General features: G+C 45.6%; 1 protein-coding gene across 1 annotated transcript in view; it reads left to right on the top strand.

The window, feature by feature from the left end:
* The first annotated feature begins 3,041 nt into the window (after positions 1 to 3,041).
* The window catches only part of LOC138295244 (zinc finger protein 420-like), a 28,851-nt gene continuing 18,361 nt past the window's right edge, over positions 3,042 to 13,531 (top strand). Inside the window, exon 1 of the mRNA XM_069233438.1 lies at positions 3,042 to 3,165. The gene's annotated coding sequence lies outside the window, so the exon portion shown is untranslated. The remainder of the gene's footprint in view (positions 3,166 to 13,531) is intronic.

Genomic DNA, 13,531 nt, shown 5'->3' with positions numbered 1-13,531 from the left:
TCACAATTTAAAAGTACATCTTTTGGTAAAGTTGGTTTCTAGACTGTCAGTTTGAAAATGTCACTTTTACAAAGTAGGCATTTTCTTGCTTAACCATTCTGTGCCTCTGCCTGCTTGTGTATTCCACATCTGGGTCAGACTGACAGTTAGGCTGTTGTGAATTCCCACCAGACAGTGACACAAAGGGAGCTCGAGTGTAGTGTGCATATCCTGATGAGTCTCCTGGGCTAGAGTGGGAGGAAGGAGCTGACACTTACACCTGAAAGGGCTGTGCCTGTCCTCACACAATGCAGTCTCCAACCCCCTGGTGTGTGTCTGGGGCCTGGCCTGGGCAAGGCAGAATCCTGTAAACAACAGAGACTTTCCTTTGACGTTTGCCTACTTCAAAGGCATAAATGGGTATAAGTAGTTAACCCAAAACCCCAGACTTTAAGATCACTTCTGGATCAAGAGGAACCTCTGCTAAGAAGAAGAGTTGAAGAGCTGGAGGATGAGTACTGCCTATTTGTCTGTGAGTGTGCTTTGCTGGCTTGGCCTGCAGTTGCTGCTTCTGCCTGAGAGGACAAAGACTGGACTTCACTGTGTTTCCCTGCTTGTGAAGTGTCTCCAAGGGCTTGGACTGAGCTTGTCCCCTGTTTTGAAGTCTCAGGGCCATCAAAGACTTCCTCTGCCAACACCTGGGCTCTTTTGCTGAGACTCCTACCCTGCCAAGTGGTGCCTAATCCAGTCCAGGGTCCTTGAAAGGTGAAGCTGGTGGAACCAAGGCTGAAATCCACATCCAGGAATTATGTGGGAGAAAAATCGATGCATCACCTGCTTCACGGCTGGGAAATCGACGCAACAACCGTGTGCGGCTGCCAAAATTGACGCATCAGGCACGCAGTGTGGCTGTTCAACACCGGGCGCCGGAATTTTGCACTCATTGTCGTAGGCCTCTAAATCATCATGAACCTGCGCGGACCCGAGGTTGCTCATCTGTAAATCAATGCAACGCTCTTCTGCAGGAGAGAAAAACGACATATCACCTACCTGACCGAAGAAGAAACGATGCACGGCCTCACTTGAGAGTAAGGAATTGAGGCATCGCTGACTTTTCCGACGCGCGCTCGTGCAGCTTTATCTGTGACTCAAACCAGGTACTTTGTGTAAAAACAGTGCATCCATTGATTTCTATGGATTTAAAATGTCATAACTTTGCTTGTTTATGTTGGATATTAGTCATTTTGGTTTTGTTTGATTTAGATAAATAGTGGCTATTTTTTTTAACTGGTGTATCCCTTTTGTAGTATTTTCATCGTTTTACTGTGTGTGTTTGTACAAATACTTTACACTTTGCCTTTGAGATAAGCCTGACTGCTTGTGCCAAGCTACCAAGGGGGTGAGCAGGGGTTGTCTTAGGAGTGTAACTCCCTTACCCTGACTAGAGTGAGGGTCCCTGCTTGGACAGAGTGAAACTGGCTGCCAACCAGAGACCCCATTTCAAACATGTGGATATATAAGTATATCAGAACCCTACTAAAGCACTACAGGTGTCTGACATAGATATCACTGTATACCAGAACCCCATGGAAAGCACTGCAGGTGTCTGACATAGATATCCCAGTATATCAAAACACTATGAAAAGCACTGCAGGTGCCTGACAGATATGTAAGTATATCAGACTCCTATGGAAAGCACTGCAGGTGTCTGACATAGATATGGCAGTATATCAGAACCCTATTAAAGCACTTCAGGTGTCTGGCATAGATATCCCAGTATATCAAAACCCCATGGAAAGCATTGCAGGTGCCTGACATAGATATGGCAGTATATCAGAACCCTATCAAACGCAGTACAGGTGTCTGACGCCGATACGTAAGTTTATTAGAACATAATAGAAAGCATTACAGGTGCCTGACGTAGATATGCTGATTTATCTGAACCCTATGGAAGGCACTGTAGGTGCCTGATAGATATGTAAGTATATCAGACTCCTATGGAAAGCACTGCAGGTGTCGGACATAGATATGTAAGTATATCAGACTCCTATGGAAAGCACTGCAGGTGCCTGACATAGATATGGCAGTATATCAGAACCCTATCAAACGCAGTACAGGTGTCTGACGCCGATACGTAAGTTTATTAGAACACAATAGAAAGCATTACAGGTGCCTGACGTAGATATGCTGATTTATCTGAACCCCATGGAAGGCACTGCAGGTGCCTGACATAGATATGCCAGTATATCAGACTCCTATGGAAAGCACTGCCGGTGCCTGGTGTAGATATGTCAGTTACTGTAATCACAGAACTTCCTGCTTGCTCAGCCTCTGCATTAATTGTGGGTGATCCCCCCCCTTCAGACTCCAGATACAGTTTATATTTGTACAGGTCTTTAATGTGAAAGCTCCGTATTTGCAGATTGTAACTGGATGTAACTTGATTCCTTCGGTCCCCCTTGGAGTGCTGGGCAGTCACTCATGTAACTGAGGTCACTATGTATTCCAACTCAGCAGGAGATCCATGGAATAAACTGACTATAATCTAATGCAGATTTATTGTCTGGCACTGAATGAATGCACAGTCCTGCGGGGCTCAGTCCTGTTTGTACAGCGCCTTTTTAATCACAGTTCCAGGGCTTGAAAGACTCGTTTTTTATTCCTGTCTCACAGCCAGGAGTATTGCACCGCTGCGGTTCTGAGATGCTAAAATAACTGGCGACGAAAACCCGTCTTTATTGTCTATTTTCAGCTTTTCTTGTTTCTCTTCTCGCCGAACTGCAGCTGAACACATCTGTGTTTTCTCTTTTAGAAATGAACGGCGCTCAGTCCTGTCAGTCAGTGTTTGTGGAAGAGTCTGGGTCAGCATGTTAAAAGATCTCCATTAATGTAGAAAATGTGTCTATAAAGATGCCTGAACGCTTATTCCTGGATTGTTTTTAAGAAAGACAAGCATTTCTCTTTGTAGGCTCCGCCCCTAGCCCTTCCTCCTCATCCTTTCACCATCCCTCGGGTGGGGGTGACTGGGGGGTGCTGACCACCCCCACTGGATGAAGCACTTCCGAGGTCACTGGTAATGGCAGGGGTGGGAGGGAGCACCCAAGCCCTGGATGCAAGGCACAGACAGTGAATTATTATCATGCAGAAGTGCCGTGTGAAGGGAGCGCGCCGTGTGATCTGCTGCAGGTGAGTTGGGGCCGTGTGATCTGCTGTGGGTGGGTGAGTTGTGCCGTGTGATCTGCTGCGGGTGAGTGAGTTGTCGTCGTGTGCTCTGCTGCAGGTGAGTGAGTTGTGGCCGTGTGATCTGCAGGTGAGTGAGTTGTGGCCGTGTGATCTGCTGCGGGTGAGTGAGTTGTCGCCGTGTGATCTGCTGCAGGTGAGTGAGTTGTTGACGTGTGATCTGCTGCGGGTGAGTTGTGGCCGTGTGATCTGCTGCGGGTGAGTTGTCACCGTGTGATCCGCTGCAGGTGAGTGAGTTGTGCCGTGTGATCTGCTGCGGGTGAGTGAGTTGTCGCTGTGTGATCTGCTGCAGGTGAGTGAGTTGTCGGGTGGGAGGGTGAGCGAGGGGGTTTGTTCCTGCCTCCTGTTTGGATGTAATTGTGGTTTAAGGACCTGAGCTGACGAGTCTGCAGCTGAGAAACCAGGCTCGAGTCTCAGCGTCTGTTCCACATCCTGTGATTCTGGGCAACTCACTTACCCTCCCCGGCCCTACAAAACATGAATATATCTGTGAGTAAAGCCCTCTAATACCTCTGGCTTGAGTTCGCGCTAGATAAAGTTGCAAAAATAATTTATAACTGTGAACTTTTTCCATGACCCCTTCCCTGGGGGTCTCAGGGCTGTGACTGGTGAAAATGGGCTATACTGGTATAAATGTGACGCCTTCAACCTTTGACCCCCAGCAGGGCTGTCTCAGCCTCTCATCCTTGTGAGGTGGATATTAGTAGCTGCCATGATGAGGTATTGGGTGTGATGTCATCTTACAGTGGATTTGATGGAATATGATGGTTGTTTAACACACATTTACCACTGATGTGTTGTCTTCGTGCTCTGGTGTTAGCTTGTCTGTGGTTTTGGCACACAGGGGTATTGTGGGCGGGGGTCCATGCCTGGCCTGTGCACTCGTCTGGTGAGTAAATGTGGTTTAAGCGTCCCTTTGGGTGGGATCTGGGCAATGATGGGGGGGAGGGATCCAGTTGTCCGTGTTTATTGTTTCTGATTGAGGTGGTGAGTATCCTGAGTTCTATAACTCTTGAATATCAGTTTTTTCCCATTGTTCAAAAAGCTGCGCCTGTACAAGACATATAACACTGTATTTCAGTGTTTACTTTGCATGTTTTCATTGCATGTGCAGCACCAAACAACCAAGAATGGGAAAAACAAAAGCAGGTGGAGCTGAGGGTGAGTTGTGGGGGATCAGACAAGTGTCAGGGTGGACTGTAGTGGAAAAGGTAGAATCATTCTTCAAACCTCTCCCAGTGTTGAGGTCTGTGAGTTGTACACAAAGAGGCTGAGAAGCTGTCAATGAACAGGTGAGTGGAGCCCTTGCCATAAACTGTCACCTGCAGGTTCCACAGTCCAGTGCCCCTGAGAGGTCAGGAAGTCCAGTGCCTGCTGGGGTGGTCTGTAGATAACAAGCAGGTCACTTGTGCTAAAGCCAGTAGGATAGCCTGGTTGGTTTATGCACCTGCTGAACATGTGTATGAGGGAGTCTGGTTGAAATCACACTATGGTCAACATGTTTCTGCCTCCCAATAGGTGTTGCGGCATTCATCAGGACCAATATTGATAGTGCTTCTGCTCAAAATGCGTGCTCAGAATAATGTTATTAAAATAATCATGCAAAACCGTCCAGTGGCACTCTGGAAATTCAAGGGAGATATCCCATGGCAGACACCCGCAGTGGTCCTCCTACCTGGCAGTGGAAGCAGCTGGATTTAGGCTATTAAAATGATAGAGAGTACCCTGAGCTCCTCACCAGGGGCTGAGTCGAGGCACCACACCCAACAACGTTTCTGATAGGCACAAACGTGTTGACCTATGTTGTTGACGCACCTCATTAGGATTAATCTTTCCTCAGTGCCCTGTTTTTTAATCTTGAGCAGGGGAAGCACGAATGAAAAGTTGTTTGAATTCTCTGTAGCCAGTTTTAACCACTACACGTTTTCTCTAAATGCTCTGCGTGCTCTTTTACCCACAGCTTTTAAAAGGGTACTTCTCTTACCTCTAAAACATCTGTTGTGCTCCTCTTTCATACTTAGGGGGTTGTAGCCCACACTGTGACTAGGATTCGTGGAGCAAGGAGGTTCCCTATGATAAAGCATGCCACCTTTGGTGGGTGAGGGAAACCGTCCTTCAAAAGGTGCATTTTCTTCTCCTCACGGTTATTCTGTTTATAAAAACATTTGGCTTTTAGTTTAGACCCAGGATTTCTATTGTGTTTAATAGTATTATATTGGGGAGTCAATTCCTGCTGGTGTGTAAATCTCCTCTAGCCCTCATTTTGTGTTGCAAGTCAAGGAGAAAAGTTCAGCAAACTGTCTAAGCAAGTTGAAACAGCCTTTCTGCTGCTAGCTTGTTAGGATGAAAGAGAGAACTACTCCCTCCTCTGAACCATCTTCGTTATTGGTTGACATCAGGTCTGGGAGTGGTTTACGTTCTTTCTCTTCTCCACCATCTGTCACCATGAACATTGTGATATCTGCTATGTCATGATGTAACTTGATCCTATTCAAATGTATCACCTTATGAGGGTTCCTTGGAGTACCTAAGTCCACCAAGTATGTGACTTCCCCCTTCTTCTCCAAGATGGGGTAAGGCCCATTCATTTGTCTTGGAGGGCTCTGTGTGCCACAGCCTCTAACACCCACACCAATTGTCCAAGATGGTACTCAACAGTAGCAGTCCTTTGGTCATACCAGTGCTTGACAAGCCCCTGGCTGGTTTCAAGTTTTTGTTTGCCTTTATGTATTCTACCATCCTGAAACGGAGGCCTAATACATAATCTAAGATGTCCTTTTTGGACTCCTTGAGAGGTCTCTCACAACCTTCTCTGACCAAACTTAAGTAAGCCCTGAGAGTGTCCAAAGAGTTGCTCAAAAGGCCTGAAACGTACTCAGGTCGGAGGAACCTCCCTGTAGGAAAACAGTAGGCATGGGAGAAAAACATCCCGTCTTCTTTGGAGTTATTCAGGTAAACCCATTATCATGCCATTCATGGTCTTGTTAAATCTTTCAACACAGCCATTTTCTTGTGGATGGTAAGGTGTGGTAAACTTAAGTCACCCCACAGTCATCCTACAGTGCTTTCAGATAGAGCCACAAACCTCATGTCTGCCTATCTGAAATAACCTCCTAAGGAAAATCCACTCTGGTAAAAATACCAAGTAGTGCTCTTTGCTACTGCAGAGGCAGTAACTGTCCTAAGGGGAATTGCTTCAGGATCTCTGGTGGCATGGTCCACAACCACCAGAATAAACCTATGCATAGAGGTGGCAGGTGGGTCTAGGGGACCAACAGTGTCAATCCCCACCCTCTCAAAGGGAGTCCCTACCACAGCAAGTGATATCAGGGGAGCCTTTGGCTTGCCACCAGCCCTGCCACTGGCTTGGCAGGTGACACAGGAGCAACAAAAACCCTTCACCTTCTAAGACATTTGAGGTCAATAAAAATGGCTACCAACCTGTCCCATGTTTTGGTCCGTCCCAAATGTTCAGCTAAAGGGATGTCATGGGCCATGTTAAGGGGGAACTTTCTTTACTGTTGGGGGACCACCACTCTGCTGGCTGCCTCTGGTTTGAGGTCCCTTGCCTTACTATACAGGAATCCCTCCTCCAAGTATACATTATGGACACTGCTGACATCTCCTTCCTCCTGTCTGACAGCCAACTGTATCAGCCCTTCAAGAGTTGGATGCTTCTTCTGTCCCTGGTTCAAGTCCTCTTTGGAGGGACCACCTTCTTACTGGAGTTCTGACAAGTCTCTCAAGGCAGCAATCTCCTCTTCAGAGACCAGGCCCTCCTCCTGAGGGTTAGGCTCCTTCTGGCTCTGTGGACTTTTTGAAGAAGCCTTGCCAAACTTACTGCCTTTCTTCTTGGTACCACAGACCAGGTCCACTGTTTCAAGATCCACAATACCTTGACTTTCCCTTAAGGCCTTCTGTGCTGCTCTAGTGGAGATACAAACCCACTCAGGAAGACCCAGCATTGCTGCTTGAGTCCTTTTCTCCACCTCTGCCCAGGCAGATGTTTTAAGGTTGTTGCCCAATAGACACTTAACTTGGATGGCAGTGGACACAGCTACTTTCTTAGCGTGAGTAACCCCCCCCCCCACACTCAAACTTTACCAAATCTATGGGTTGGAACTTTGTCTTGAACTCTCCCACCCCCATCTGATGTTCGGCCACTGCCTGTACTTTACCATACTGACAGGCTAGTAGGCCAAAGGTTCAACTTCCTCACCACCCAGGGAAACGAATGTGGCTTCTTTGTTCCCTTTGCAATCTCCAGGGACAACCTCCACCCCAATCCCTACACTGGCTATCCCTTTGGGAATGTCCCCAATGGGTAACTTTCTGGTGCATGCACAATCACACCCCTTGTGTCCTGGCAACCTACAGTCAAAGCATACCCCAGCTTTAAAAGGGTCAAATTTATTTTCTGGATACCCCCACCATTTCATTGAAATGTGTCTCTGAGCTCCCCGCCTCAATCCAGAACCACCCCCTTGGGCTTGAGTACTCTTGCCCCATCGTTCCTCTGAAGTAGTGCTTATCCTCCCTTTTTGTGTTCACCACCTAAGGACTTAGGTTCTCTAGAGTGTGCCCACTCATCAGCTATCTTTACTAGTTCTCTGGCACTAGATACCTTGGAATCTACCAGATGCTGGTGAAACTTCTCTGAGGAACAGTTGGTAAGTATGTGTTCTTTAAGCATTAAATTGTGCAAGCCATCACAGGCATCTACCTTGTTACCTTTAAACCAGCCATCCAGTGACTTCAAAGAGACATCTACAGAATCTACCCATGTCTGCATGCTCCTGAGTGTCTGTCTGTACTCCTCTGGGGTGAGACTAAAGAGCTCAATGAGTGCATCCTTCAATTGAGTGTAAGACTCTGCCAGCTCATCCTCAAGTGTCAGGAGCCTCTCTCTTTCTCTCTACGGTTGGAATGAGTCCCCACAGTAAGGACCCCCAAGTGTGTGCACCCACCCTTCTCACCTTAGGAGCCCTCTCATAGAATGCCAGCTGCTTATCAATGTCACCCCTCTGCATATTTAGGCACAATTCCCTTGGGCAATCTGGGATCACAGGCACCCTGTGCAGTTACTTCTGCTTCTTTACTTCTTACTGTTGTCACCATGTCCTTAGGTTTGATCCCCTGCTTGACCTCTTCTCCTCCAGGGCCAGCTTCCTGTCCTGGGTGTCCAGGAGGCTAAGCTGAGCCTGTAGGTTTCTTGGTCTCCTCACCAGTGTGGAGCTCCTTTCACTCCCAGACATGGAGTGGTTTCTTGATTCTGAACACATACATGCAACCAGGTCTCAACTGGTGCACATTCCTTTGAACAAATTAAAAAAAGATTTTGAAATAGACTTCACCCACAACTTATCTTGGCTTGCTTCATCATGTGTGTCTATCCACACCATGGTAGGTAGATACCACCATGGCGGACCCAACCTTTCGTGGGAGTTCTTAGATAAATTACTACTGAATTTGGAGCAGGGACCCAGAAAGTCAAAAATGTCTTATGGTACCTGTGGAAATGTCCTTTTATTTTTTTGGGTACCAGTGAAATGATTAAAAATGTAATTTATATGGCGTATAGGAGGAACAGTGGTTCAGCCACCCTGATCAGATTGCCAACATGTTTCGGCCTTCATTGGATCTGAGGCGTTAGTCGGGGTTAAATGCATCCCTACCTAGTAACTCATTCATACTATGCATGAAAATGAGGCCTAAGGCTCCTACCTAATGTGCCTCCTCTTGGAGGGAATCCTATAGTGAAGTTGAGATACATATGGAGACATCATTAGGAAACAACATGACCATATGTAATAAATGTTTCAATAAAGTTTCTTTGATTTTTACCTCTCTGGCTTGGAAAATTCCAGCTACCCTTAAATAGCATCTCTATTATGTCAGTCTCAACATCTAACTATAAATAAAATAAAATGCTTGAATATGGCAGACTTTTTTGTGACTCAGCAAACCACTGCAAACTTAGACTGCACGCGTGGGCATGCATACCTGTGTGTATTCATGCAAGATATCCAATCATACTGCTTACCCTTATGCATGGGTGATTCAGGAGTCATGCAAGTCAATGGGAGAGGCTCACCCCTGTAGTCACACACTGTACACAACATAAAGGAATTCGGTTATCTTGAACGATCCCCACATACAGCTCGTTGTATTCTTTGGGTGAGAGCTGTTAGTTGTATTATAGCCATTGGTACTATGACAAGGAAGTACGCTGACAGTGGAAGAGGGCTTTCTGCGTGGTGTCGTTACTGGGCGATATTGATGCACTGCTTATGATAACAAGGGCCACGTGAATAGAGAGACCATTGCTTTGAGTGGTTTAAGTGAGCCAGCCCCCACAGGTGGGTGTACCTGCCTTCAGGCCTGAATGCTCCCTCCATACCCACCGCCGAATAGTTCACGTGGCCATGTGTTTTTTAACGGGGAGAATGTGGCAGGTGGAAGCTAATTGTAACGAGATGATGTGGAAGCATGTAGCCGCGTCATACCTTGATCGCTTGGCTCATGGGAGTTGTAGTCTTCCCAGTCATCCAGGTGTGCTTCTGGTAGTCCACTGATCCACTCTCGCAATTAGCCTGTATTGGGAGATGTGTGTCATATGTTGTGTGTGCATTTCTAGAAAAGTATTTTGCCTTGGAATTTGGTTCATTTTGGACTCATTGTTCAAACAGCCCCCTTAATGATAGCTAATCATTATTTTACCCCACTATTCCCACATCAGTGTGGAGCTAATTCAATTTTTTTCGCAAGGCTTTTGGGGAATGGAGTCTTTTTATTTGTTCTAGGCAGTGATGTAATGCCTAACTACTATTGATATTCCTGCATTTCTTTGAGATGTGTGTCCCATAATATGTTCGATAATGTGTGAGGATCCTGTCAGTTAGTGCACTGTACACCTGCAGTTAATGGTTATTGGTGCTGCCGTGCACAGTGGGTATTGTCTGCGGGCTTGGTTGTACATCCACACTGTCTGGGTTCAATATGGGGTTTTATAGCAAAAAGGGCAACATATTTTTCTGAACCCGATAGAGACTGGATAGCCCAGGTTCTTTTTGTATATCATTCGCATGTATGGTCTTCTATGTGTGTGATTATCTATGTCTTCCTGGGATTTGGGACTAGTGGACATCCTCGTTCAGGCCTTTCTCAGAACTCCTGAGCTGATAGATCCAGCATCTATGGAACAGTGTTTTTTCTGGCCCATGGGCTGATAATTTATCAATCACAGTCCATGTGAAATCATTTTCGGAGTGTCTCATTTCAACAAGTGACGTATTAGTTTTTTTTTGCACCTGAATGTGCTTCTCTGCTCATTGATTCGGGTACAAATCTTCCTTATGGTCATGCCCACTTACTGCAATCCACAAGGGCAGACCCACATCTAGACTACATTAATCGAATGACAATTGGTGTGTTGCTTCGGTGTCCAGTGTGTTTTTAATCCTAGATCTAAGTCTTTTACCTGCTTTCGTCTGCTTAGTGAGGGAGTAGATGTTGCAGTGGTCACACGGGTACTGTCCCAGTACTGGGGGCAGATTCCATATATACTGTATCGTGGTTGTTAGGTCGAGCCTAGGCAGCACGCATGTGCTGTCTGCAAGACATGCCATATTCCATCCATGGGCTTTTAACCATGCCCACTGTTGCCATTTGTTCTTTGTTGTGCTTGTCTTAAATGCTTCCTTTTTATTGCTGCATTTTTCAAAATGTTCCTCCCTTTGTGTGCTTAGTTGGCTCCAAGATGATTCCACTAAGGGAGCATTAGTGTTGGCCATCACACTACGTTCACGCTTCCTCCTGTTACAGCATGTGATGGCCCCTTCTCCGATCTGGTTTCAGTTTTCCCCTTTAATCCCAGCCACAATCCTGTCTCCACCTGGCTCATTCTGCTTTGCGTCCTGCATGTGCCTGCTCCTCTCTTCTACTTTCTCAAGAGCGTGCTTATCTGTGTGATGTCGAACTTCACCCATTGTTCAAAATATGGAGTTGCATTCATGTCATCAGCTCTGTAATAAAAAACAAGAATTTTCAATGCAATGGGTCTCACATTTTCTGGAGGTAGAGCTATTAGCATTGTAAATTCCTAACTGGACTTTTCTTGTCACATAAAATCAAAAGTAAAACAGTTGACATAAGCGAGCCGATTCAAAGTGCCACGGCCACCATGAGTGCGAAGGAGAGACACACAAGGAAAAAAGAAGTTTGCTTGCAGTCAAACGTATTGGCAAACATGCAATTATCCATGTAACAGGGTCAATGGCCAAGGATGTAACAAAACTGCCCCGAGTAGGGAGAAACGTGAAGCATTTGCCAATGATAACAAAGGATTTTTGAAAGGCAGGCCCATAAACGGATGATAGTGATGGCCGCGCGGTGGGCGTGGTTAAAAGCCCACAGATAGATTACAACACATAGGAGCGCTTGCACGCTCGACCTAAAAATGACTTACATGGAAAATGAAGTTGAAATGCCTGAATAGCCTAAAATATTTCCCCCAGAAATCAAACCAAGGAGCTGATACATGAGTTAATTAACTAATTAGGTTTTACAGCGGAATGTTAATTGTCACCGTGCTATATGCTCTATACCATGTCTGTGCAGGGCCAGGCACTCTCAGTCTGAGAGGCCCTTAGAAGTTTCTTCCATGTGTCTTGCTAAATCTGTATTCTTAACTTTACGTTTTATCTCAATGATGGAAGACAGAAAAAAGCGGAAGGATTTTTAAATGTAATTCATGGAGGTTTAGAATAATTCGAGTAACGTGGGGACTTTTGGTCAACACGGTAATAACTTCACTGATCTGCACTAATACACACCTTCTCCCTGGCCTCCGAGTTTGGGTGCAGGTTACAGTTAAGGGCATATAGTTTGTCATGGAATTATGGAAAATAATGGCTTAGCGCCTAGAACGTGCCCTTACTGAAATATGAGGTGCACTTGTTTCCTACTGCAGCCCTCAGCTCGCCTCCATGAGTGTTAATATCTGCTGCTGTAGACTTGCCAGTGCAAACTTTCATCTTTTGCTGACTTTCTCTCGAAGAATGCGGTTAGTGTTTGGTTGTGCTTTTTTTAAAGACCATGCACACCACAATGATTTTATTAAAGAAAATGTTTTCCCACCTGTTTGTCTCATGCCTGCTTTATTTCAAGTACTTTTACTCTAAAACATGCAAGTGGAGGAGTCGTATTTGAAAGGGACTTTACTGCTCCTTTTTCAGAAACACTTTGAATGTCAAATGTTACTTATTTTTCAGGCGCACTTAGGGCCAGATGTAGCAAGCAGTTTTGCCCATTCTGTGTCTATGGGAAAATGTGTTCGTACATATGGCCCTTAGTTTGAAAGCAGTGATATGGTTCTCACTTGCTGTAGACCCCTATGTTCAAACCTGCAAATCTCATGTCCAAACCCCGGTAAACCCAGCTGAACGAGATTTCTTTTCTCCCAAGGACGTTGCAATAAGATTTGTATTGACTGCATTTTCAAGCTGTGACACTTTAGCAGATAATACTGTTTTCTAAACTGTGGCAGCGCGTCAGCTGCTTCGCTCTAAAATGTGAGGGGTACTTGTGGGACCCAGTACATGACCACCACCCACATGTGTCTCTAGCATGGTACATTAGCCTTTCATCTGTGTTACCACTGTAAAGTATTGCAGTCCTATCTTTTATAATCGAAATCTCTACCTCTTGTAAACATCTCTAATCAACTCATGCATGTGCCTCTCTTTATCATGGCACACCAAACTTGCAACTCCTTCACCCTCCCAGCCAGTCTCCTCCCTATCTCCAGTCTGCCATCTACCAATCTCTAATGTACATCATCACCCACAGAAAAGCTCTACTTCCTGTTGGTCTTTCTCATCCAGACCACCATCTGAAAATGTCACTTCCAACTGATTCATCACTGCTAGCCAATAACTGCGTGGGTACTTCACAGCCTCCAGCCCTTTCATTTTGCACATACATCCCTATCTGTTCACCACGCCACACAATTCCACTCCACATACACACTATACACCACAGAATTCCACAACTAACAATTCCAATCAAACCCACATAATTCCACTCCACATCCACTCCACTCCAAACAAAAACAAATATGTAAAAGACATTGTCATTTATAATGCCAGTAGCTCAAATTCTTGCGAATGTGAGATCTATTGTATTGCACATGCTTGTTTGGTTTGCGACGGTTTTGGTCTTGCATGTACAAGTGAATCCCGTAATGATGTACCAAGTGTAAATGAAAATTAAGGGAACCAGACGTGAGGATTCTCCAGTGCTTATTAATTGT

Source organism: Pleurodeles waltl, chromosome 5 (genome assembly GCF_031143425.1).
Source record: "Pleurodeles waltl isolate 20211129_DDA chromosome 5, aPleWal1.hap1.20221129, whole genome shotgun sequence".
NCBI lineage: Eukaryota > Metazoa > Chordata > Amphibia > Caudata > Salamandridae > Pleurodeles > Pleurodeles waltl.
This window is presented reverse-complemented; position numbering and strand designations above follow the sequence as displayed.